This window comes from Notothenia rossii (assembly GCF_949606895.1).
Source record: "Notothenia rossii genome assembly, chromosome: 2".
NCBI classification, from domain to species: domain Eukaryota; kingdom Metazoa; phylum Chordata; class Actinopteri; order Perciformes; family Nototheniidae; genus Notothenia; species Notothenia rossii.
This window is the reverse complement of record NC_136904.1, coordinates 78,060,600-78,088,529: the sequence shown is the minus strand read 5'-3', so window position 1 is coordinate 78,088,529 and position 27,930 is coordinate 78,060,600. Positions and strand designations below refer to the sequence as shown.

The window sequence follows — 27,930 nt, the reverse complement described above, 5'->3', positions numbered from 1 at the left end:
ATTGAATATATATATATATATATATATATATATATATATATATATATATATATATATTCAGCCTGAAAAAGCCCTTTTCTCTCGGATAAATGATCATATAAATGACCACTACAAACTTGGCCCACTGTGTGAGTGGATGCTTCCCCAGATGGACAGGACATATGAGCGAAATGTGTGTCTGGTGTGAAACAGTTTGCAGGAGTTGCCTGGAAATTCTCTCACAGCGTCAACCTAGCTTGCTACTACTCTCTGCAGTCCTCAATTTTTATCTTTAAGCGGATTGGTTAAGGATCCATCGAATTTTACTCTGATTGGTCGGCTTCGTCTCGTCAGGCGCTACGTCAGTCCAGTTGCGCTAACCATCATGTTTTCCTCCCCCTAGTCGAATAACAGTGCTTTAGGATGCTGGAGCAAAGCAGTAGCGTATCATCAGGACCAGAAGTCTGAGTGGGATGGAAACCTTGAGAGAGGTAGGAGGAAAAAGGATGCTTTATGTCTTAATGGCGTGTGGTATGCAGGTTGAGCTTCACTTATATTGCGAAATGCAGTGCAATGTGATGCTTTTACTTTTTGTTAGGTCCGCTATGAATTCCCTCGCCAAGATTTAATGATGTCCTTCCTCATTTCCGTGCGCTCATGCATGTTTTTGGATGTCCCGGTTATGGTGGGGCTTGGATGACTGCCTCGTGGTCACACGGTCTGGGTCTTTAGTAATGCAGGTACTTTGTCTTCAATCCCTGCTGAGCACATACTGATCTCCATCCTATTTGCTAGGGCTTTCACCTCAGCACTTACGGTTGGAAATGCGCAGGTTGTCCAGGACGAAGGGTGGTGCGGCTTTGCCAAGTTACACAGTAGCATTATGAAACTTTAAACATACGTATTTATTCATTTTCATTTGTTTTTCTCCTCATTCCTCGTTTGCAGAGAGCTTGTACCTCTAACAACATGTTTTAATCACCCGTTTAAGGTCGCACTCACCAATCCGTGTGTGTGTGTGTGTGTGTGTGTGTGTGTGTGTGTGTGTGTGTGTGTGTGTGTGTGTGTGTGTGTGTGTGTGTGTGTGTGTGTGTGTGTGTGTGTGTGTGTGTGTGTGTGTCATTTGGACTCTTTAATATATAACGTAGCCTTGGACTAATGAATGATAACATTATATTTAAAGGGTTTATATTATCAATGTTTATAACATTTAATATTCCTATCATCATTCTCTATATTGTCAGTGTGTACATGTAATTTCTTATTCAATAATAACTGTTACTATTATTTAAGATAATTTAATGAAACTGTGAAAACCTGTTTTTTAAAATATTTATTATGGAATGCCCACTACACAAAATCACTTGTAGCAAACAATGTGATGACAAGAATCAGAATAGCTTTTAAAGTTCAAAGTGCAAAAGGAGTGAGCTCTTCCATGGAGCTGTGTTTTTTCTTGCTGCTGTTACTTGGGCATTTTAGATCAATATCTGGATCAGATGCTAAGCCCCTTCTCGTTGAACCATGTGATGGTTTCCATTACACGTCCATCTGCTCGTACAGGAAGTAACGTTAAGTGTCAGACTGCCTGTGTGATCAGAGGCTTCTCTTTGTTTATGTTGTTGGACCTTGTCCTCATACTACAACTCTGGGTCTGTACCCTGCAATCTCATTTCTGCAAGGTGTTATTAGTCTTCTATCCCTGGTTTTAGATGTTCCTTTCCTTTTTGACACACATCAGCATTTATTTAGATGATGTTCATTATACATATTGTGGATGTAGCTTGTGTCGTATGCACTGTTGTGAAACCATACGGTTAAATGTATTATATTCTTGGCATGATGTTACACAATGCATCAGTAGCTGCATTCATTTTCTTGTCCTAATATTGCCTGGATATAGGCTTGCTCATAAATTCACATGCTTCTTTCTTTCTGACGGCCCTTTCTCCTCTTTAAAAGCACAGCTTGACAATGTCTTTACTTACAAATGTGTATCCCCTGACCTATTTGAGAATGGGAATAGGCCAGTACTTATGGCAACAACTTTAATGTAACTTCTCCTCTCCTCCCTCACATTCACATAAAGAAGCCTCTCCATTAAAGCTTTACAAGAAACAATCAGAGCAGAGACCAATTAGAAGGAACTACAGTGTTATATTACAATGCATAATTATGACTGTCTATATAATTTTTCCCTAATGGAAATTAGGTTAGACCAAATTGTTAATATATAAATAAATACAAATGTGTTAATATGCACATTTAGTTGGATTTAAATATTCATTGAATCTGTTGAAACTATGACAAACATGTCAAACACATCCAGACATTTAGATTCTAATTTACAACTGTAATATCTAAAACATATTTGTTTTAAAAAAATTAATCTTTCCAGTTTAGACAGAACAGTTTAGACATCCCCACATTTGCACATTTAGGTAAAGTTACAAAGGACTACGCTTGTTTTGACTTCTAAGGCAGACGTTGGACTTAGGCTGCCACACCCCCATAGTCTTGATAAAATGTCTAAACTGCCAAAATAACACAAATTACATGTTTGATGGTACGTAACCTAAAGCTGTTGTAGACCTGTTGTTTCGACTGCAGCTCCCTCCAAGCTGCCATGCTCAACATTTCTACAATGGTTCATGCATGTTGACATGTTATACACATTGTATACATTTTATCAACGTGGGGGTGCTACAGTAAAACGTGTGTATTTCCATATTGCACTTTTGCCCAAGTTGTAATCCTCTTGTATGTTATAATATCCTGCCTGATGCCCAGTGAGTGGCAGACCGCAGAATATTATGACTCAAGGCTTAGTTAGGACTTTTCGGATGTTCTGATTCCTTCATTGTGAATATGTTGACAACATTGCTCGTTTTATGATTTTCTTTAGTGATACTCAGTTGTAGACTGTTTTCATAATCTTCAATATAGCAGCTCATCATCTACTTGCACAAATCAATCATTTTCCTTATTGGTTCATTTATAATTTTTTGCATTTAATGTGGCACTATATAACTAGGGCTGTCAAACGATTACAATGTATAATCAGATTAATCACAGCTTAAAAATGAATTAATCATGATTAATCACCATTTGAACTATGTCCAAAATATGCCATTTCTTTATGTATATCGTTGTGGGAATGGAAAGATAAATGAAAGAAGGTGGATATATACATTTAACATACAGTATGTATGTATATGTTTATTATAACATTGTTCTGTGTGTGAAAATGAAAGACAGCCCACACACACCTATCAATCATCAAACCGTGGGATCTTATTTCATAACGTGTTGATTTCTATCAACACGTAATGTTGTATCGATGTATACAGAGATGTACTACAGCAAAAGTAGTCTCCGTCGGGACTTCCTGCAACAACACCACGCCGTTATCTTGATTCTGATTGGCCAGAAGACATTATCAAAGATGTTCTATTGAGAAGACGATCACTACGTGACAAAAGATTTCAAAACCGTTTCTAGTCTTCGGTATTTCCAGACAAGTGGCTACTGAAATCAATCTTACTAACTGCTGTCAGTGCAATTTACTCCGCGCGAGTTGGCGGACTTTATTTTGCTTACTTTGACATCATTTTTCATGGTGGGGCTAAGCCATTTCTAGGTATGGCTGTAGCCTACCCCAGCGGTGCCACTGGTGGGATGTATGGGGCGGGCCATTCTGCACATGCGTTAAATGCGTTAAATATTTTAACGCAATTAATTCAAAAAATTAATTACCGCCGTTAACGCGATAATTTTGACAGCATTATAACATTTGCGCTTTTACCTATCATTATGACGTAAATGTTGATTGCGGAATGTAATGGCTTTAAAATAATGACCCCATCAGCATTTAGATTGGTTCCCTAAGCCTTGCTTTCATTCTGCAATTATGTCTGCCCCAGGTCGCAAGCTCCTTCACAACAAAAGACATATACACTGCATCACTGAGCATTTCGCTAAGACGTTATTAATACTACTGGATGTTTGTTTTTTTGCTTTTGTTATAGCAGTGAGTTTAGGGTGTTGTCGGAATAGGGAATCTTAATCTTTTGTTGTTTCTATAGCTCTGGACAGTAACCGTTACACTGAAACAGTTTTTTACAATGTGTGAAGTTTAGATTGATCTTCTCTTTATGGAAATGAACAGAGAGAACATTTGTTTTCATTTATTTAAGTTTTACAGATTGATGGAAAACAAACGCAGTGAGTCCTGTGTTGTATTTAACCCTAAATGCTAAGTTGAGGAAAGTTGAAAGCATTCTGTTTCATCCATAATGTTAGGGGATGGTGTGAAATCATTCTTAAAGGAGACATTTTGAAATTTCAGACCAAAAGTCCCAAACCCTAAATCTACTTCCAGATACGCTAACAGGGAAAACATACTAAAACAATGATTTGATGGAAGACTGTTTTACATAAATTGATCAGAATTGCTATTATCACAGTGTGGGGGCAACATTATCAGTTATCAGAGACATGTAGAGAAGTAGTTGTTCATATTGATTTTCAGATAGTGAGCACCAGGCAATGTGCAAAGGCCCACAAAGCCTCTGCACTAAAACAAACTGAAACCTTGACTTTGATTAAATGTATTATCACAACAGATTTCACATAACTGTATTAGGTTAGTTGAAAGCAGTTATATCAAGTTGAAATGCAAAATATTAGGTATATTTTATTGCTTTCAACTAACGCTTATACAATTATGTGACATGTTTTCTGTTTTTTCAGTGTGCATAGTTTTTATTGTTTATTGTTTTATTATGAAATGTGGCAGTCAGACAAATTCAAAATCGAATTGTACTTGTATGGAAGCTGGCATCACAGGTGGGGAAGGAAAAATGAAGAGATAGGCCGGAGAACGACGTATCCCTTGGCAGATATATCGCGCAGTCTGTTCTTCTTCTCTAGGTGTATAACGCAGTCTGCCGTCCGGTTATTGCCTCTTTTGAAGGCAGAGGATGAGAGGATGAATGGTCGTGAAAAGGGTTTGTGTTAATAAAAAATAAAAAAGGGTGTCAAGATATGAAGGTGCAGTTTTTGATACTATCTCTAGATGCACAATGACACATTTAAATATTGTGTACTACAGGCCACTTTCTCTTACACTCAAGAACATCCTTAGAGAGCTATCCCTTCGAGGACAATATCCCCCATGGTTCTTGAGTGATGATTAGACCACTTTAGCCTCTAATTATTAGCATTAAAACTGTGAAGCTGCCTTTCCTGTGTCGAGAAGAACCGCCATTGCAACCTCAATCCCACTTCCTTTTCACAGGACCCATTCAAACAGGCTTTCCAGTAACAAAACATTTTCATTTCGACTCATTTTATTGTCCAGTAAAATAAATTAAGTTGTCTAAATTGGATTTGAATGTTAATTGTATTGTTAAATCGTGACATACAACATACCCAATCCTTGTGTCTTATTTTTTACTCAGCAGTTATGCAACCTTCCCACAACATTTTCTCCAAAACATCAATAGTGTTAGAGAAGAGTAATCTTTCATTTGAGAAATCATTGGCAAAAAAATGAAATGCACTGCATCTAAGATCAAAACTTCAAGAATTCCAAGTTACTATACCTCCCTTCAATTATATTTCCTGTATGACATGTATATATAGCATTCACCTGTTTGTAACCACATACTGTAGGTCCCAGCTTTAATCAGTGTGATCCTCCTACACACACTGTAATTACTTTTTGTATTCAATCTTTTAATGAGACTCTGGAGCAGCCTTCAAGCTGTGTTAAGTAGTCTTTTTTCTTATTAATTAGATTCCACTTACTTATGGGACTGCAGTGAGAACTATTACAATTTCGAAAAAGCATTTTTTTTGGTATAATTCTACTAATTCCATTTTGTGTTTAATGGTATTTCTCTTTGTGCTTCCATGTAGTGAACATAATTTCAACTGAAGCTGCACTTTGGAATAAGCAGAGTGAAATATCTGCTTGGTAATTTTGTTCTCGCTATATACATACATGTGTTAGCATACAGCTTTTATTGAAAGATTAGTTCAAGAAATAAAACATCATGATCAGTGGTAGGCGTTTTTCCTATTCCATGGATAGTAGAAATGCATTTCACTGCGAGGTTTCCAGGAGAAATTCCAGCCCATGACTGGTTTGTACCTTATTAGAGGAATGAGTCTGAACTACGGCCTGATGAAGTATGACTTGATTTCCCCAGTGACCAGCAGACCAAACCAGTTTTATTGCTTTGACAAAAAGGGCCCGGACACTATATAGGAGCTGTGACCCTCAGATGCTAAAGCTGCTTTTGGTTCTGTTGCTGGAACGAGCCATTTTAGACACAGGCTTATACATAGAACATCTTGTCTCGTGATTTTAATGGAAATGTGTAGCAAGCATCGTTTTTTATTGAAGATGACAAAGCACTATTTATCATAATAATACACTCATGTAGGCTCAGGGCTTAACTGGTTAAGGCTAATACAACTAGCACAGTAATAAGTATTATTTTCATTTAAGGAGTCATTCAATCATTAATGATTTTCGACTCAGCATCTGCTGCTTTGGCTCATATCATTTGCTCATGTCTGTTTCCAGTCCAGCTGGTATAGTGAAATACTCTCTACCGTAACTGAGCTGTGTTGTAATCCTTTAACATATATTGTCTGGGAGTGACAGTCGGTCTCAGTCAGCTGAGCAACTTCTTTAATCTCAGAGCCCAGCCAACATCGTATTTATTTTCCTGTCACTTCTATGATTCTGAATGCCTCCCAAACCGACTTTTACATCTTGACAACAAATGGCTCTCTTGGGAAAAATGGGCCAGAAACTTCACAACTTTGAAGCCATTTGTGGTCCACAATGCAACGTACAAAAGTTTGATTTTGAAACTTGAAACATCTAGTGCACAGACACTGAGAAGGGACTTTGCATTAAAGTAGGATAATATTTTTAAAAGGAACCAGTACATCCTTTCAATGAGGGGGAAATAGCAAAGAAGAACATTTAAGTAGGTCATTTATTTTCTAGAAAAAATACGTCAGACAAATTATTGTTCAACGAAGAGATTTTTTAAACATGTCTGGCAGGGACCATTCATCATACTCTAGTTGTCATGCACAGATGGTGTAAGATTTAAAAAATGTGTCTCCGAAGGTAAAAAGCTGGCATTGAATCTAACCCTGGGTTCTTCAAAATATATCGACCTTCTTGAGGGGTTTTCTATCCCAAATATACATATAATGCAACTATGTATATTAATATACATTTTGACATCAGTGTTTGCAGTCGGTATGTGTCGATAATTACAAAATAAAATGTTAGCCCCACTGAGTATATTTGTGAGGTCCATTTTGAGCTAGTTGGGTTAGTTTACCAGTTGGTTTCTATCCGTTTTATCAGAAAGAGGCAGCGCTTCATCTGATGCAGTGTGTGATTTTGTTAAGTCAGTATCGTGTACTTTTTGCCAGCAGGACCTAGTCACTCTGAGTCTTTGAGGGTCCCCTCCTTAAAACTCCCACTGATGTCAAAATGCTGAGCAGCAATATGCTGCAGTAGGTTCAGCCAGCCAGTTAAAGACTTTTAGTTATTACATCATCACTGCTCATCCTGATCCCACTAGCTTTGATTTAGCTTGGTCGATTTTATAGAGCAAAATCTTTTTTAGGCAAATAATACATTTACGGACAATTGTTTTATTTACTAATGACAAATATCAGGTGCCAGGTTCTCAAATATGGGAATATACAAAAGTATAGGGTATAATTTAGCAGAAAATATAAAATCACCTTACCAACGAGTTCCACATAAACATACCTGCAGGATGTTTCATCTGTTTTGTTCCCACACAGGAACACCGTCCCTCGGTCCCTGTTGTTAACTTCATTGTATTTTAATAGTTTGATGAACAGAATTTACCTTTCATTCAAGAAATTCAACAGAAAATCTCTGCATTGGCTTTTTACTGCTGTCACAGCTTTGTCCTATTGCCAAAGGGCAAACACAAACAAGCTAATTGCACATTATTATTTTTTCATTTATGAGGTCAGGCACCATATGAGCTGTGCTTGTATAACAGCCTCTTTCATAACATAATGTGGGGCTAGAGAGAAGACAATAAAATGTTTACCTTTCTTTATTCCTGCAACGATAAGGAAAATGTGAGACTGGCCATCTGGGAAGACAAAAAGTGTTAACATCTCAAATGTGAGAAACACAGGTGCTTCCAATGTAAAGCCTGTGCATATTTACTGTATAAGCAAGTTGCACAATGGAGAGCAAAAGACAAATTGGAACGACATGTCCCGCATAATGCAGACACAACACAACAACAGCAAAATTGACTTATCTAACTACACATAAAGATAGCTGTGAGAAGTGGAACAAGCACAAATCAGCATATTGTTTATTTGAGGTGACAAATATCTGTTGGGTTCTTCTTCAATATGTTTAAAAAAACATGCTTTGGCATTGTGTAAGAGCAAGTATTTGTATATACATATTTATAGATGGGACCAAAATAGGAAACAGAGAAAACAAGTCAGACCATAAGAGCACAGAGGAGAGCTTGTCAGAGGGGAATACCAGTGTTCTAATGGTTGTAAAACATTGATTCATTTTCTTGTATATGTGCTTGGGTGTGCTGTGTGTCAGTCTATATAATGACATTAGTGTCAACATCATCAAACCAAGCCTTGATGAAGTGGCCTGCCTTCTTCTGCCTTTGATCTCAGCGCTGTTCCTCTCTCTCTGGGGCACCGACCATCAGGACAGCCTGCGAAGGTGACACTGCTCAGCCCCTTGCAAAAAGAAATGCACCGCCTGCCTGAAATTGATATAACTTAAAATCCCTAGCCACTCCCTGGAGTTGAGCCTAATCTAAATCAAACTATCCAAAAACCTATGGAGACATTCAGACAAGGGAACCGGAAGTGCTGAAATGCTAACACATTCCCGGGTTTTAGGACTCCTTCAGCACTCAACATGAATATAAAAAGGGTGTGAGGTATAATGAATTAAAGAAAAATCCAAGGTATACAGTACAATCATTCAAATATAAAGACGACTGTAGAAAAAGCTTAACTCCTGCAGAGCTCTGTTGAATTTTTGTTGGTTGATTTTGTGTTTCTTGTTATTTATTTGGATTTCTTAGGCTACAAAAACAACAACATTATCCTTGCATAACTCACGCCCCTACCACAAGGCTAAAGACTTGTCTTTGAGTTGATAGAGGTTTAGAAATCTCACTGAGCCACAATTCAGATTTTTGTTGGAGTGGATGATGGTCCTGAATCCTTATATCCAAACACTCTGGAGCTGTAACTGCAGAGGCTCCTTGAAAAGGGAATCTTGAATTAAACAGAAACATTTTTGCAGAAGGAATCATTCCCCAAAGCATTCCTCCTGAATACTTGTTATTCTGACGTGCCTAAAAAGAACTCTAGGGAAGATGGTATTGGACTGTTATTCTCCATAAACAATTTCTCACCTTATCAACTTAATCGTAGATGATGCTTTGCTTTTTTGCCATGTAATGACACCTTTTGGTTTTTCAAGAACATGATCATTTGATCTGCGGCAGGGGAGAGAAAAGGTTGCAACTTGGTACGCAAACATCTGTTCAGTGATATGTTAGAGGGGAGAGATCTCCAGTTAGACACACTTAATGAGAAAATGTGATTGAAATCAACTGAGACAGGGGATGCTATTGATCTGGTGCAGGGGATACAGAATGGTATTGTCATGTGTCTGAGAAAAAATGATGATGTCCTCCTCTCGCTTGTTGAAGCTCCTCTGTGAAAGGCATCAGTACATTTAATGGAAACTGGTATCTTGTGTTTTTACTTCTTGGTGGTGTAATCATCAGTCAACCGGTAATTGTTTGAAATAATTATGATTAAGAAACAGAAGCACTGAACAAGATTTTAATTAGAGGTGATGGTGGCAATTGACAGAGGAAGATAAATGGACCTGGTTTTAATCTGTCTTTTTGCAACGGGCTAATATCAACACAAGACTAAAGAGCTTGTCTTGAAGGCTATTGAAAGTGGAATTGGGGTACATTTGGCAGGACTTAATGGATCGAAGCAGTGAGAATAAGGGAGCGTTGGGCTTTTTTCTAGCTTAAGGGATCTCTAGTTCAATGAAAATATATTTTTGGAACAGGATCTTTTTGGAGAAAAATCCAGTTTTGCAACTTTCATTGCGATTGCTTTCCCAGCCATGGGGTGTTGTGTAAAAAGCCATTCCTATGGGCCAGTCTTTTACTGCAGGCAGCAGAAAAATAACTTTGTCAGATCAAATAGTTATTCATAAATAACAGTCTGAAAGAAACATGCCGTCCAAGACCACTTGGGGTAAATTACATTAAAAGCTTTTCAACACAGATACAAATAAAACGGTCCGCATTCATACCAGGAAAACATAATTGGTCACTTTAAACTGCCTTTTAAAATGGTCATTTAGAGCTGCCTAATGCATCTCTGTGTGGGAAAGTATAGTTGACAACATTGTGACTCTTCTCAGAATCATTCAGGTTAAGGCATTATAACTTAATATCTGTACATGCCATAGGTGAACATACTCTATATAGTGGATCATCACACCTTTTTTTGGAAACAAATGAGTATAACAAAGACAATCACAATACCACATAAACTACAAATAAAGCTTAACTGGACAATTCCTCTATTAGTATAATTATTTAAGAGAAAATCACCCCAAAAAAAATATTGTTCAAAATAAAGAAAGTCTATGTAATAAATCCTTACACCCCCATGATGTGGCATCACTTAGAGCTGGTACAATCTGATTGGCCACTTCCTGTATTGAGAGGGTGCATCTTTTGCTCCAGTTTGACAAGACAATGTTAGTTTCTAAGATGTTAAAGGACTACTTCGATATAGCTACAAGCTGTTCTCCTCTTATAATGGTCTTTCTTCTTATTTTCACCAAACATTCATTGGCCTGTCCTGCAGCGAGCAAAGAAAGGTAACATCTCTTCTAACAAGTACATTGAGTTGGAATTGTTTGTTTTTTAAGAAATATTATGCCAGACCAATATTGTTGGAGACCATTCAAGAAGAAATACTCCAGCGGTGGTTTAACTGAAACAAGGAGAGCATTCATTTTATTTCAGGGGATCAAGTCTTCTTCATTATCCTGTGCCAGGCATATTCACCTGAATAGGTCCCAGTGTGATCTTAAAGCATTGGTTTAACTGACTCGGTGAGTTTGTTTTGATCAGCATTAAGCACAAAATAATTTGCTATCCCTTAGGTTGCAACTATAGAGGTTCAATGTATTTAAACTAGGGCCGGGACTTTAACGCGTTAATTAAGATTAATTAATTAATTACACAAAAATTAACGCGTTAAAAAAATTAGCGCATTTTAATCGCACTTATTTTTGCACCGCGAAACGTTTCTCACTGGATGAGTTTCAGGGGTACCGATTATACTGGAGCACCAACTAACGTTCATGACTTCAGACAACAACAAACCACAGTGAACAATAGTCAAACATGAACGAAGAAGCTGATGAGACCGCTTTGGTTGGCCCCGTGGATGGGACATTTTGTTTTAAAAAACGGACGGATGGAAGCGTCAATAAGAGCACTGTTGTTGGCAAATTATGCAAAAAGGAATACGCATATCACCGCAGCACATCAAGCCTCAAGTATCACCTCAATGCAAAACATATAGCATTGAGGATTGTGGACGTTAGCCCGACTCGGAGGACAAGGACCCACACCCAATTCGCGTTGATCAAACAGTGGCCTATGCAAAAGAGAGATTTTATTTTTCATCAGGATATTGGAAGAATAGGAGGGATTGAGGTCAATCACTGGCACTTTTTTATTTTATTTTAAATGGTACACTTTATGTTGAACTATTTATTACGTTGTTGGTGCAACTGGCACTTTATGTTGAACTGTTTATTGTTTTGGCCAAGGTTATTGAGAGAGTTGGACTGAAATTGATTAGATTTTTTAAATCAACTGTTGGTAAATCAACAAAGTCTGTTATGGCCTCTGAAGCAACAGAGAGATGTTTTCTAATAGTCAGGGTTTCCAATGTTCTGAATGTACTTGAAAGTATTGTGTTTTACTTAAAAAACAAGGTGTTATAGTTTACAGAAGGTCTACCTACCTATTGGCTACCTGAATCTCTGAAATGTACTATATTCCTAAATATGCTATTGCTACACTTTATGGCAAAAATTGCACTTTTCTGTTGGTCTTGGTTAAGTACCACCTTGAAAAAAATAAACAATGTTTTGATCCTTAAGCTTATGTATTCAGTAGGGATGTAACGATACCAAAAACTCACGGTACGATAATATCGCGATAACAAGTCCACGGTACGGTATTTATCGCGATATTGAATAATAAAGGGAAGAAAAAAAAATCATCATTTTTTTTTCTTTCAATAAAACATTTTTTTACTCTGAAAATGTTTCTTTATTACATAATAAATCTGATTTTTACAGCCTTTTTGTAGGATAGCAGTATTTTAAAGTGTCAAAAACAAAGTGACAGTAACAGACTGGAACAAGAAAACCAGTGTTTTTGTACCTACTGGTACTACCAAACAAAGTAAGCATTTTCTTTATGCCACTGCATCTCACAAATAAACAAGGACATTTAATAATCAGACCCTGCAATAAAATAAATCAAGTTTCACTTTAGTTTTTCAAGTAACTCAACTCAAACTCACTAGTCACTCACTCAGCATCATCAGACAGGTTTTTAGGAATATGAGAATGTCCACATTTCCAGGTATTTATAAGCTGGGGTGTTTGGGCATTTACAATATCCCCTGCTCTGGAAACAACTCTGTCGCTTGGTACTGATGTTGCTGGGACAGCAGTGGTCGCGTTAACCGAATATTTTATTTAACAATGACAGAAAAATCTGAAAGCAGTCTGTAATTTTGACAGATTAGAACAAACTCGGAACAGCGCCAACGTTTCCCCGCAGCCAGGCTCTGGTGTTATGCCGTGTTATGCATGCCCTCCAAAAGGAAATGATATAGTTCCCAAACCGTACTTTGCCGTACAGATCAATACATGTCTGGGAGGTTTTGCTTCACGCTGTGCGCGTCCCGCGAGGTGCATGCACACACGGCATAACACCGCCCCCCCCCACCGTTGACAGTTCACGAGCATGCTCTATCGTGATATGTTCAGACCCGACGGGTAATAAGGGATTTTGACGGATATTTTACGATCCTGTCTGTCAAAATGACGGACAGCGAAAAATCTAACGCCAGGCTTATTGACATGGCGAGATATAAATATATGGTTGGTACTTGTCAATGTCTCTAGGTGTGTAAATGTAGCCCTGTAAATACGATGTCCTTTTGTGTTATCTGTTGTTTTATTTTCATGTTGTAACCTACTTGCTGCCATGTTGGACAGGTCTCTCTTGAAAAAGAGATCGAGGATCTCAATGGGACCACCTGGTTAAATAAAGGTTTAAAAAAAAAAAAGTGTTTTAAAAAAAAAATATTTTTTTTTAAAATTATTATTTTTTAAAAATCGCGGTAGATTTTGTCAGTCTCACGACGGTATTGGGAAGTTTATTTACCGCGATACCGCGATATTCGGTATATCGTTACATACCTAGTATTCAGTCATTATTCAATGGTATACTAAAATCCATGTGAAAAAAATTGCTTCTCACTGTTCTCAGGTCAAATATTTATATGTGATTAAAAATGCGATTAATTTCGATTAATTAATTACAAAGCCTCTAATTAATTAGATTAATTGTTTTAATCGAGTCCCGACCCTAATTTAAACTCTTAGGTGCAGCAAGAGAAGAATGCTTTAGTTTGCAAATAAAGTCCTCAAAATAATTAAGGACTTTTTTTTGGATAATAATAATTATGAGGGACTGTCATGGTTGACACGTCTCATCAACGTTGCGCGGAAGTCGGAAACAGTACCGAAGGAGTGGCAGACCGGGGTGGTGGTTCCCCTTTTCAAAAAGGGGGATCAGATGGTGTATGCCAATTACAGAGGCATCACACTACTCAGCCTCCCCGGGAAAGTTTACTCTAAGGTACTCGAAAGGAGGGTCAGGCCGAACCTCAGATTAAGGAGGAACGATGCGGATTCCGTCCTGGTCGTGGAATGACGGATCAGCTTTTTACTCTCGCAAGGATCCTGGAGGGGGCCTGGGAGTACGCTTATCCGGTCTACATGTGTTTTGTAGACTTGGAGAAGGTGTATGACCGGGTTCCCAGGGAGTCACTGTGGGAGGTGCTGCGGGAGTATGGGGTGAGGGGGTCTCTACTCAGGGCCATCCAATCTCTGTACTCCCAAAGCGAGAGCTGTGTCCGGGTCCTCGGCAGTAAGTCGGACCCATTTCAGGTGAGGGTTGGCCTCCGCCAGGGCTGCGCTTTGTCACCAATCCTGTTTGTAATATACATGGATCGGATTTCGAGGCGTAGTCGTGGGGGGGGGGGGGGTCTGCAGTTCGGTGGACTAAGGATTGCACCACTGCTTTTTGCAGATGATGTGGTTCTGATGGCTTCATCGGTCTGCGACCTTCAGCACTCACTGGATCGGTTCGCAACCGAGTGTGAAGCGTCTGGGATGAGGATCAGCACCTCCAAATCTGAGGCCATGGTTCTCATAAGGAAACCGATGGGCTGTCCACTCCAAGTAGGGAATGAGTACTTACCCCAAGTGGAGGAGTTCAAGTATCTCGAGGTCTTGTTCTCGAGTGAGGGAACAATGGAGCGTGAGATGGGTCGGAGAATCAGAGCAGCGGGAACGGTACTGCAGTCGCTTTACCGCACCGTTGTGACGAAAAGGGAGCTGAGCCAGAAGGCAAAGCTCTCTGTCTACCGCGCCATTTTTGTTCCTACCGTCACCTATGGTCATGAAGGATGGGTCATGACCGGAAGAACGAGATCGCGGATACAAGCGGCTGAGATGGTTTTTTCTCCGCAGGGTGGCTGGTGTCTCCCTTAGGGATAAGGTGAGAAGTTCGGTCATCCGGGAGGGACTTGGAGTTCAACCGCTCCTCCTTCGCGTCGAAAGGAGCCAGTTGAGGTGGTTCGGGCACCTAGTAAGGATGCCACCTGGGCGACTCCCTAGGGAGGTGTTCCAGGCACGTCCAGCTGGGAAGAGACCAAGGGGTAGACCTAGGACCAGGTGGAGGGATTTTATCTCTTCGCTGGCCTGGGAGCGCCATGGGATCCCCCAGTCAGAGCTGGTTGATGTGGCCAGGGAAAAGAAAGTTTGGGGCTCTCTGCTGGAACTGCTACCTCCGCGACCCGACCACGGATAAGCAGGAGAAGAGGGATGGATAATAATAATTATGGGCTTTTTTCTGAAATGTATTCCTAAAGCTGAGTCGATATTATTTTATGAGCATCTTGTGTGGGAGCTATTTTTTATGATGATGCACATTTTCCCTCCAACATATCTGCCTCCGTTATTTCGATTCACTCAAATATAACTTTTTTTACATTTTCCCTGACATTTTGACCTGCTTTTCCTTTGTGTGTTTCTTTCAAAAGGAGAAGCTGCGGTGAATGGTTAGATTGAATATTGATTTTCAGTAAAGGCGAACTTTCATATGGTGCACTTTGTAGATGCTAGTGTACAGTTTGTGTAGGACGATAATAATGTATCAATAGTCTACTTCTGGTACCCGGAAAATAAGATCTATATGAGATGATGGACCCTTGAATCCCATCACTCTGTATACACCAAGCTTATTTGAAATCCCTGGCACTGTGGCTTTTTATACATCTGTAATGTTGATTTGGAAAAGTTTGGATTCTTTATGTTTAGCTGTATTAAGCTGTTATATAAAACACTTATGTTGCATATGATAATAGCCATGGAGTTGTAGGATGCTCTATAGCTCTAACCAATAGGCCACTTTGCGGAAGTTACTCTCCTATAATGAGCACAGGAAACATTTGTAATAGGAAATGTGCATACACCTGCTACAGCTTCCTCATTAGCATGGCCTTGCCTGCCCGTGAGGTTATTATGTGATGCAAGTCATGGCTTGCTCTCCTTGAGGTCAACATTAGCCAGTCTTCCAGAATAATGAAAAGGAAAAGCAGTGAGGAAATAAAAGCTTTCCTAAACTGCTTTTCTTTCAGTCAATGACAGTTTATAATTCAATATTGAAAATCTAATCAAACGGCTCAAACAAAATACTACAAATGCATGTCTAAGTGGCGTCAAAGCAGTCCAGAGAGGGGAACATGCCACATTGTTTCATGCCATGGTTTCTTGTGAGCGTCCTCTCACTAATGATGTCGGACAGGGACAGCATGAAAGATAAAGGTTAATCACTCTGTGTCCGAGTGCTCAGAGACGTGAATCCTTTCTGCAGTGTCGTCCTTTGTATTCCAAAAGAGTACCTGGGGCTCCTTGTTTCCCTCTGTAATTGCTTTGTAGAAGGGCAATGTTTCAGAACAAAGTATAGATAAAGGATATTTTGTGTTTCTACTGTCCTCAGCATAAAATACTTTTGCTCTCAGGATTTTCAATTCATTTCTCAGACTAATTCAGTAATGTCCCTCCAATTGTTGATTTCAATGCAGTCCTTTTCAATAATTCAGCTATAAAATGTTCAAATAGTGACAGTTTCACACATGTCAGCCCAGGTTCAGAAGCACTTATAAAGAGCCTTTGAGGTTTGGCTGTACTTCATTTTTTTAAGCCAGAGGTGAAAAAAGCTTCTCGATATACCCTGGCCTGTACCTCCATGTGACAGTGTAGAAAGTGTAACAACACTCTTGTGCAACAAGCCAATAACATGCATACTGTCCATGCTGTGATGTTGAGATGAACCACCCAAGGCCGTGCCGTTAGGAACTTTGTTTGTAACCTGGTGGGCCACAGATTGGTTATGTTTCTTTTCTGTTATAAATACTTTTTTTCATAATTTATGCAGAGCTTTACTTCATCTTCCTAACTAAGTATTTGATGTACAGAAGTCCTCTGGCACACACTTGTAATTTGGGGATAGATGAATCAAATCGACTCACTGTGACTTGCCACGACACCTTGTCTTTTAACAAAGAGAGTTAGGTAAACAAAGCTGAAGTGAACAGTACACATTGTGTTTGTGAGATTTGAGGCTCTCTGGGCGCTTTCTCGCTTACGGATTGGTTTCCTGTCAGCCTGTTTTTGTCTTGATTTAGTTTTTTTGTCCTTGAAGGAATAAACCAATCCTAAACTGAACAGAAACATAAGCTGCTCTATTGTTTGTCCCTATTCTGGTGTTCAAACTTTGTTGTCTTCTTTTGTTTTGCAGTCACAGAGGTATGAATAAAACATAGTGAAAGCATCTATTTACAACTGAGGGAGCTTTAAAGCCATCAGATTTCTTAAGGTGCAAACCGTACAGAATCTTAGTTTGAAAGACTAACCATTATCAACTGTACAAACATGTGGCTTGGTGTAATTGCACCTTTTAGAGCAGTATTGACTGAGGCAACTATATTTATATAGTCAGTGTATAACCTACAGTACATGGTGGTTGACACGCGTCCAGTTTGAAGAAATAGACAGGAGTTACAGGACAAGAGCAAAGTGGTGAGCAAAGTGATGTACTTGTTTTCATGGGGGCAGCAGCAAAAGGTTTTTTAGCCACTGCATTAACACTCACACTGTCCGTTTTTTAGAGAGGTGTGCCTAAAAAAAGTGTACATTATTTTTAGATGATTTTCACCACTTTGCTCTGCACTCAGACAGTCCTTTCCAACAGGGGAATTAACAGCCATTATATGCTATTTTTATCGCTATCAGACTCAATTGAATTTTCCCTTTCAGAACATTGAAGACATTTTTGTGTGACTTTGTATGAATCCACATTAAACCTTTAAAACACCAGAGAAAGAAACACTGTCCCTTTAGGCTCCAGCCATAACATTTTGTTATCTCCCTTTGTCACATTGCAGCACACAGAGGACCCTATATATCTTTAGTTCATATTTGCAATGCTACATATGATCTAGTTACATCATAGCGTTGCACAAACTGTTTTCATATTCTGTAAGATGATTTTTCTTTACGTTCTTCCGCAGCACATCCTCTACTGCAATCTGTCTGAAAACGAAATTGCAATGAAACTGCCAAGACATAATGAGAGACAGTAACTGGGATGAATATACTTCTTTAACTACTCTGCAGTTCTATTACACTCATCATTGACTGTCAGCACTAATTATTATCTGATTATTTATTGGTATTACTGTAGCAGACAATAGTGGAACAAGTTACAGCTTATCCTCTTGGTTCACGAATGGACAATTGTATTGGAAATTAGTCCTTCAAAATCCTGCATTCATACAATCTGATGGGAAGTAGAAAGGGGTCGTATCAGTCTGTGTGAGATCTCTTTGGACAGCCAGTTCCACAATGAACAGTGGCTTTGGGCAGACCTCTTAATTGTAAGGACATTGGCCTTTCCTTTTAAAAGCTGCCATGAAACAATGTACTGCTTCAGAGACTTCCCTGTTAGAGTGTTCACAGTGCTTCAAACAGAGAGGATACACCTTGATCCAGCTGTGGGGGGGGGGTCTTCTGTCAGAGTTGAGCGCCTTGTCTTTGATTGTAGCAGGTAGCAGGGTTTGCTATAGGCGAGGTAGAGTACTGGGGATTATGCATTGAGTTTGAGTCACAAGAGGTGCTGATATACAAAAGTTGTTTTCTGCAGCTAGCAACAAGATCACAGTGGCAAGAATACACAAACATAGAGTAAATTGTTTGATACAGGATCTGGGAACCTTTGTTGACACATTCAACAAAGTAAGAATTGTCTTTTCATCCAATTTCAACCTTTTTCATGAAGCATTTTATATAACAAAACTAGGGTAGCATATTGTGAATGGGGGATAAAGGTTGTCACATTTGTGTTACATCAGTCATATTTGGGCATAATGGCATTTAACCAGACACCTTATTTAAAGTGGACCTATCATGCTATATTTGAATAATATAGTGTAGGACCATACCTATATAAGGCATATTTATACTTTTTATTTTTCAAAATACCAAACAAATCAAGCATTTTAGCCATTCCTCATTTCGCTCAATTTAACACTGTCTTTGCATGAACTGATTCTGTGAGAACAGCACCATCTACAGGCATGGCATATGTACTACAGCGTCTCCAGCGCTTTTGAACGGCAATGTCCGTGGCTGTCTCCTCCTGATTGGCCCAATAGCCGTAGCACCACTTCTGTGACGTCATAGAAGTGTTCAAATCTGGATCAGTCTGTATCAGATCCGTTGCAGCCCCTTTTTTAGAGATTTGGGTATGGAGGAAAATAGAGAGGGTTGTGTTTTCTGACACTTGGTGAGTTCCCTGGAACACATATTCATGTATCAAAGACATACAAAAGTGCATTTGGCATGATAGGTCACCTTTAAATAATAATTGACACTATACTGTATACAATTATATAAAAGTACATGTCTTAAACCTGCATTAACACTCCCACTGTCTGTTTTTAAATCGCTTCTTAAAACCCACCTCTTCTCCTTAGCGTATTGACATCTTTTTGATTGCTTCTTTTATTGCTTTTAAATTGTCTATTGTTTTTCCTTGTACTTGTTTTATGGTGTGTGAGCTGTGCTGTGTGATTTTTTTTGTAGGTTTTGTTTGTTTATTTGACTGTACAGCACTTTGGTCTGGAGGTTTTAAAGTATGAAATGCCCAACGGTCCACCACAACCCTTTTGTTATAAAAATGTAAACATATTGTTGTATGCATTGGATCAAGCAACCAAGTGTTTCTCTGGTAAAGATAATTCCCTCTGGACCTGCTGCTCCATTATACAACAGGGACTAACAGTGGCTGAGCTCGAGACAGAGAGCCAGAAATGCAGATTAGAAGTGACAGGAATAATAATGCAGAGGTAAATAGAGGGTGAATGAGAGAGAAGCAAGCATGCTTATTAAATGTGTTCCACCAACTCAGAGCAGACAAAGTTTCCGGCTCATGTATAAAGCATTTAGATTGATAATGCATAAACAATTCTACTTTGTGGCAGGCTGAAACAGGTGTATACCCATATATATTCAATAGTAGTGATTATACATTGCTCTACACACGCATCACAGCAATATAGACAGCACCTATATACAGTACCTGATGTCAGTGCTGACCCTGAATGGAGAAAGCACAGCCTTGATGTGGAGAAGGAGCCAGCTGCTCAGGAGGAGAGCGTCTGTTTTCTCTCAGAGGCAGAAACACAGCCGCACTTCCTTCCATACGGCACACAAGCCAAATAAACATAAGCACTAATTATATTGTGTATAGAAACCTGCTTCTTACTCTGTTCTCAGAGGATCATTACTTCTGCTATAGTGACAGCATAGTGTCACAAACATTTTTTCCCTCAGTTTAATAATAGGATTTATTCTCAAGACTATATTCATTGTAAGAATGAGGTTTTCCCAATACTTGTATTCTAGACTGATGATACAGATAAATAGTGTTCCAGCATTAGTGGTTTTAATGTCATGTATTGGTGACATTTAAATGTCTAAGTTTTTGAGTGATTTGCTCATGTTGATTCGGAATTATAATTATTTGCGGAGTCATCCATTTTGAAGTCTGATTTTAAACTTAAAGAAAAATGACACTACTATGCACTTTTTTCACAATTGTCAGTTCAATAAATAATCATATAATAATATAATAATACACTATATGCCTGCCGTCTGAGGCACTATGTCGCTAGAGAGGATGTTTTATTATCTGTGCTCGGTAAAAGTACATTTTAGTCGCTCTTGTGGGTGTATTCATATATGCAGCCGAACTGAAAAATGAAAACAAATGGCAACGTGTATTTTAAAGTAACAAGGACGTTTCATTTCCACTGGACACACAACACAGAGCCGTGCACAGAACCAAAGGTGTGCAGGCTGAATAGGAGGAGAAAGTGTGACATACAACCGTATTTATCTGAACCTGCAGCAATGATGAATGGCTGGCTGTTGTTGTGCTTTGCATACTTCCTCTTGGCATGAGTTCTGCAGCCTCTCCATTTTGAAAAGTATGAGATTTTATTTGCCCTGCTGTGATGGATATGGATTTTCTCTGTCGACTCAGATACCCATCAAACCCATGTTTCTGAACAGTTCACAGAAATCGCCAATATTTCCTTAAGCCTATATAGAACAAGGTGTGCACTTCAAAAGCAGTAGTTGACATTTTGGAAAGAACTCTTTCTCGCTTCCTCACTGAGAGTTAGATGATATCAAATGTTCATCTCTTAAATATAAAGCCACAGCTGGAGATGGTTCATTTATCTCAGCATGAAGACTGGAAACAGATAGCCTGGCTCTGTTCAAAGGTTAAAAAAATCAGCAGGCAAGGAACAAGACATAACATGAACTTTAGCGGTGAGCAGATATTTTTTTTTGTGATTTTGTGCTTCCAGTGTTTATGCTTGGCCAAGCTTACCTTGGTGAAGTTATGACAGTGTTGAATCTTCTCATCTTACCCTCCCTAAAAAAGTGAGGAAGCACATTTCTGAAAAGGTCTTTAATTAGTGTCACAGTGGCGGGACTGCAGGAGTAATATGTTATTTGTATTTGTTTCATTACACTCCCACTTTAAGCTACCTGTCCAGAACTGAACAACAGACAGAATAATTGAGCAACTACTTAGGGATTAGAAATATATCAATACTGTATAAATATGAGACCAGATAACATCTTAGATTTTGGATATTGTAATTTGACTGCTTTCACGGGGGGGTTCGGAACCCTAAGTACTAACAGTACTTAACGTTTGTAAAAATAAAACTGTTCTGTTTTGAGCTGGATCCAAGTGGCAAGTTTGGTAATGATCATATTTATATCTTTAATATATTTAATAGGTATTTGCCATTCATATAAGTAATTAGGTTTGAACACAATTTCAGTTCTTTGAAACCAAACTCTAATTGGGTTTGTCAGCATGCAGTCATAATGAAGGGCATCTAGTGTTCACATCCTTGGAGGCTTTTATCCCAATTGTATGTGAATAGCATTTTAAAACAGCTGTTGGCTCAGCACATGAGCATTTTTCTTTTTTCCTGCGTTCCCATGTCCTTGGTGCCTTTTACCACAACCAGAAACGTGGCATTATGGTAATTAACTTTCTCTATTTGCACACCACTTAGCAGACTGAGGCTCCTCGCCAGAAAGGCTTATTGAAGGCATACATTATTACTGTGTACGCACTTTAGACTTAAAGCATAATAACTAGAATCCTCAACAGCCTAAAGTGCCAAATGGCAGCAGAAGAAGGTTTATCGACTAGGCTGAAAAAACAAATAATGCACACATGAACCACCAATTCATGGGTTCTGTCACTTTCAATTTGTGCACAATTGTGCCATGGCGTTTCAGGTGGAGGAAAATAGAGTAGCACACGTGGATTTGGTGTAACATTTACCATGCCTTCCTCCACTTTTCTTTTCATTCATCATCTTAGGTGGCTGTGCCCGTTGAACCGAACACATTGCCTTGAAAAACACTTCAGATGGTGCAAGCTTTTTCTCTGATGATGTGGACATGAATCACTTTGTCGCTGCATCATAGAAGATAGTATTGATTTTACTTTAAATTGTTTCTGTTTTATGGTTCGGGAGACATTTATTGATTCCTGGAAATAAAAAAAATGTGTCTGTTTTTTGACAGTGATTATGTAATTTTTCCGAAGACCCTTGTGAATTTGAATGTTGAATGTCCGTTATAGTCCTTTCTCTTTCGGGGTGCTGTGTTGACACATGGCCAGCTCTTAAGAACATGAAATTCTGGGGCAGGGCTGAAATTAGCATATCTGTCTCGGTGGCTACCACCATCTGCTATAGAAAAGAGGAGATGTATTAATTAAGAACTCCTTGACAGCATCATTAATAAGGTTTCTGAGACGCTCTTTATTGTTGGCTTTCACAAGTGCCATCATTTAACTGCATTTTTAAACAGTGACTTTTGTTTGTGTTAAAATGCAGATATGAAGAGTTCCAGCTATTGTATACTGAATCAAACTAAATCCTTTTATTTTTTATATAGTTTGTGTTTTACAATGTTCTCTTTCGCCTAAAGCGGCACTGACAGGCTGTTTTAGAGCGGACTAAACTTTTTTGGAAAATGTTTCTCTGGAGACACTTGTCTTCTGCTATCGTTCTGTATCCCGTACCTGTAATGGGAGCCCTACAGCTGTATGTTTTCTGTGCTCTGCTTTAAAAGTTGCTGAGTCTCTCCAACAGCTCCTCTGGCTCTCTGCTTTCCCCGACACACAACTGAGTTTCATAAAGCGACAATTACATAACATACAGCTCTGGAAAAAAATGAAGAGACCACTCCAAATTGTTCCTGAATCTCAATCTCTACATGTATGGCAGCCATTCTATTCCAGTGCCTGTTGAGTTCTAACAGGGAGACATTTTGTCAGTAGTTTATGGAATAAAATACACACATTTTCATTTTACTTAAACACATGCCTATAAATAGTCAAACCAGAGAAACTGATAATGCTGCTGATTTTGTTCAGAGCTGTATACAACATTCACTGTGTTATGATATTAAAATAGTTGCATTTAGCAGCTGGATACTTACTTTTAAAGTGTCCCATTTTTCATTTTACTGATCAATGGAGACAAAAGGTCTGAGTCTCTGACAGAGTGACTCGCAGTAGCCAGCTGTAATTGTGTTGGCCTCCCAGCTTTAACTCGCATCATAAATTATCCACCGCACAGTGCTGATGAAAGGGGTTAGAGGCCAAAAGTAGGAGGTCTAAACACTGACATTGGCAAAGGAAGCAGGCTGTTTCTTAGAATCTGTGTGTTGACTTGTTCCCAACATATTGAATGTGAATGCATATTTCATGACGGAGCTTTAGAAGTGAGGGAGAGGGAAAAGTGATGAGTCAAAAGAGAACCTGTGCTTTTTGAGGGCTGTACAGAGACATCAGTGTTATCACAGAGCAAAATGTCTCTTGGATTTATGCTGTGTGATTGTGTTTGTGTGTGGGTGCATATTTTTTAATACAAAACCATTCAGTGAGGCCATCATGTGCATGTGTGGGAGTACAGTGTGACATGAAATCCTCCTTTTCTTTTATTTCAGTAGTCTGACACAATTGCTGCCCTTACAGCTGTACCTGGTCAACAACATGTGTCCTTAAGTGCTTAATAAGAAGGTTTGGCGATCCTCTTTACATTGCTGCAGGGCTGAAGGAGCGGAGAGGTAATAGGATTCAGACAGAGGTGTCTTTGGGATTTCTGGAGGAGCTGCAGCCTGTCAGATAATGAGAGGAAACTGCCAGAGTCCCCTGCATAATGATTCATCGTTAATGCTGACGTTATCACATAAGGGAGAGGCTGTGGTGACAGGAAGGTCACGCTGGTCTATTTACGTACATTAACTGTGACCGTGCATTTGGAGAGGGAAATCTTTGGAGTGCATCAATGTTGCGTCAAGATGAACAGCTCTACGTAATGGACGCTTAATTACCTCCTGTCACACGCAGGTCCCACAGCTGCTTTTATTCTATCAATACATCAATGCATTGCTTCACAGACCACACATTTACAGCCCCCTGTTAACCTGGAGACGAGGACCTTATCATGTACATGTTTGGTCTACTTAATAAATGAACTTATGCTTATGTCAGCAAACAGAATACTAATTGACGACCAGCCAAGCAAGGCTCAGTATCAGTAGCCCCTGGATATGGGCAATTGATGTTGTGCTCTGTGGGGGACATGACTAATACAAATACAATTTGTAAAAACATTCGCATTATATAAAGACAAAATTGACAGGTGAAATATATGAACGTATACAAAAAATGGTTTTAAGATTCTAAAGTGTGTGTGTGTGTGTGTGTGTGTGTGTGTGTGTGTGTGTGTGTGTGTGTGTGTGTGTGTGTGTGTGTGTGTGTGTGTGTGTGTGTGTGTGTGTGTGTGTGTGTGTGTGTGTGTGTGTGTGTGTGTGTGTGTGTGTGTGTGTGTGTGTGTGTGTGTGTGTGTGTGTGTGGCGCAGGAGGAGGAGAGTGGGGGGCTGCCACAGCTCAGAGGAGTTTTGACTGGCAGAGGTTGGGTAATTTACGCCAGTTTGAATGGGCTTTGCCAGCAGTCTGATGGCCATTGGGTTGAAACCTTGTGAAAGCGCTTTTTGCTCGGATGCACTCTGGTTGGCAGTGTTTTTTTTTTGTTGTGTTTTTGTTGTTGCTTTTTCATAAAAGTTTTAAATAGATCATATTAAAAGTTGAGAAGACGGTGGGTAGACCTTCTCCTCATTTTCAACTAGTTTCCCATACTTAAAGGTGGGGTAGGTAATTTTGGAGAAACCAGCTCGAGTGCGCTAGAATTTGAAAATACACAACCGGAAAAAATCTGCCACTTCCTTACAGAGCCCCTCCTCCAACACACACGAACGTGCACATGACCAATGAGGGCACGAGATTAAGTTTGTGCACAGATGGAAGCATGGGCGTAGGAAGCATCCTGAATGTAGGGGGGACATTTTTAACGGGGGGTTTGGGGATCCCCCCACGGAAGAAAAAAAAATAGATTTCCTGTATTCTGGTGCATTTGATACTTTTATGTGGCTATACTAGCATGAGGTAAATTATGGGTACATTTTGTAATTTCATCCAGTCGTAAAGAAAGGAAACATATTTGATTATTAATTCAGAGCCATCTTTGAATTAATAAAAAGCAGTTTAAATGCCAATTTTTTGTACATTTATATACAACAATAAATATTTGCGAGTGCATTGAGAGATATTGTTGTGGAGAGTCGTTTATATATAAATCGCAAAATACATTTGTGAATCCTTCTGTGAGCATTTATTAGTATTGAGACTGATCTGACTCCATACAGATGTTAAGTTCACCTAGGAATGGTATCATTGACTTAAATGTTCAAATAAATGTTGCTCTTCTGTCTATATTGGTCATATGATGCCCCTTTACTGAAATGTTTCCTGTTCAATATCCCCACTGATTTCCTTAAAATACTCTAACTGTCATTTCCCTTTCATCACTCACCTCAGCAATGGACCTCTCTCCACTGTCCCTGTGTTCTGCCTCTGACTCACTCTCAAGCGCCTAGATGTCAAGAGAGGTGGTGAAGTGATCATTATTTATTGAGCAGTATACTCTTTCACATAGAATCATAACAAGTCATACTGAATGTAAATACAACTGACTCTAAAGTAAGTCCCAGTCTGTGACATTGGACATTGTGAAGACTCAAAGTCCCAAGCAGTAGGTAGAATGTTAGCTAGTCTATGTAATGTGCACAGAAAATAAATAGTTAACTGAATACTGGGATGGAAATTGCCTATAAGCACTCAGTAAAACATAAACACACACAAAAAGCTTCTGAATGATAAGAAGTATAATTAAAACATAATGCACATTACCATTTTGAGAGAGAGTAACTTAAAGAACTCAGAAAAGAATCTCTTATCGAACTGAGGCTCCAGTAAAACACACGGACTGCGTCTACATGGACATCAGTAAGCCGTTTATGAGTATTATCCCGGTTATGATCATGGGGATATGGTGTTTGCATGAGCACAGAGAGATCGGATTATTCATGTTCCCTGTTTACATGATAAATACTAGTAACCTGGCATTTCGATACCTTTTCTCATCTAAACTATTCATTATTTGTATCTCTCTATCATGACATAAAGACGAAACTCCTCTCAAGAAGTGAGACACTTTTGCCGCCGCCGCCGCCATCACTGTTAACTGATTAACTGCTACCAGCTGAAGACTTACTTTCCTCTTCTTTGAAAATATTTTTCTCATGTCCATGTTGTCTGGGGGAGAAAACATATCAAACCAAGAGATCGTCAGCTTTGATTTTCGCTGTATTAATAACGTCCTGAACATTTGGTGTGTGTGCCTTACCTCCGCTACCGGCATCGCTTCATACAACAGATCTGAGCTGTCCAACTATGGCAACACTCCTTGAACATGCGCGCGCTATGGGAGAATCTGCCTTTGTACAAAGTAGCAGTGAAAAAAAAAAAGTGGTACGGGGTTTCATTGATTTGGGCATTCTCTCAATAAGCAGAGGCAGAAAATATTTTGTAAAAAATGTTAGTTATGCAGGTTGTATTTTGTTGTTATTTGTTTGTTATGTTACAAGCTGGCTCTGCTTGTAACATAAGGACAACAGTTCCACACAGGTGTTGCCCAAAACAATCATTTATTTTAACTAACAGTGTCTACAACCAACAATAAAACAAACAGAACAGAGGTGTCCTGCTGCACCGAGCAGGGCAGCTGAGAGAGAGCGAGAGCCTGTTCTGCAGCCCTCTTATATCCTGGAATCAAGGGTCACAGGTGAAACACACAGGTTACAGCAGCACAACCTGATGCACAACCACAGGGGTGTCACAGTTTGTTTCCAATATTCATCAAAATGTAAGAACAAATTATATATTTTTTTTTGTGACCGAATGTCGACTACTAGCAACATGTGATAAAACAAATATTGAGATATTTTACTACTGTTGTATTCCCGATCTTTAGGTTACAGTACATACCGCCGCAACACAGCCTAAAAACTGTGCTCTGACATTGTGAAGCCATTTCTGTGAACTGCACATCCAAAACCATCAGTCTTTTACTGAATTCATCTTTCTGTATATTTGTGTACCAGATGAGAATAAACTGGACAGCTTGGGTTCATGCTCCATGTCAGGAAGCATCTGCCTTTTGAAAGTGTTTATAGAAATCACAGCTCCAGGGTTGATGATCTGTGGCTGATTGTCCCATATGACCGCTGGCGTGGGCCATTTACTTCATGGCAGAAAAAGCACATGGTCCATTTGGCCACCTGAGTTGAGAGGATACAGGTAGCTTAGCATTTCTGCGGCCATCTGGACAGACCCGACAACTCAGAGGGCAGTTGAAAGCAGTAGATCTTGTCTGAATGCCATATTATGC

At 39.2% G+C, this 27,930-nt stretch overlaps 1 protein-coding gene across 1 annotated transcript in view; it reads left to right on the top strand.

Moving 5' to 3' along the window:
• The first annotated feature begins 132 nt into the window (after positions 1-132).
• The window catches only part of b3galt1b (UDP-Gal:betaGlcNAc beta 1,3-galactosyltransferase, polypeptide 1b), a 62,866-nt gene continuing 35,068 nt past the window's right edge, over positions 133-27,930 (top strand). The window contains exon 1 of the mRNA XM_079660372.1: positions 133-470. The gene's annotated coding sequence lies outside the window, so the exon portion shown is untranslated. The remainder of the gene's footprint in view (positions 471-27,930) is intronic.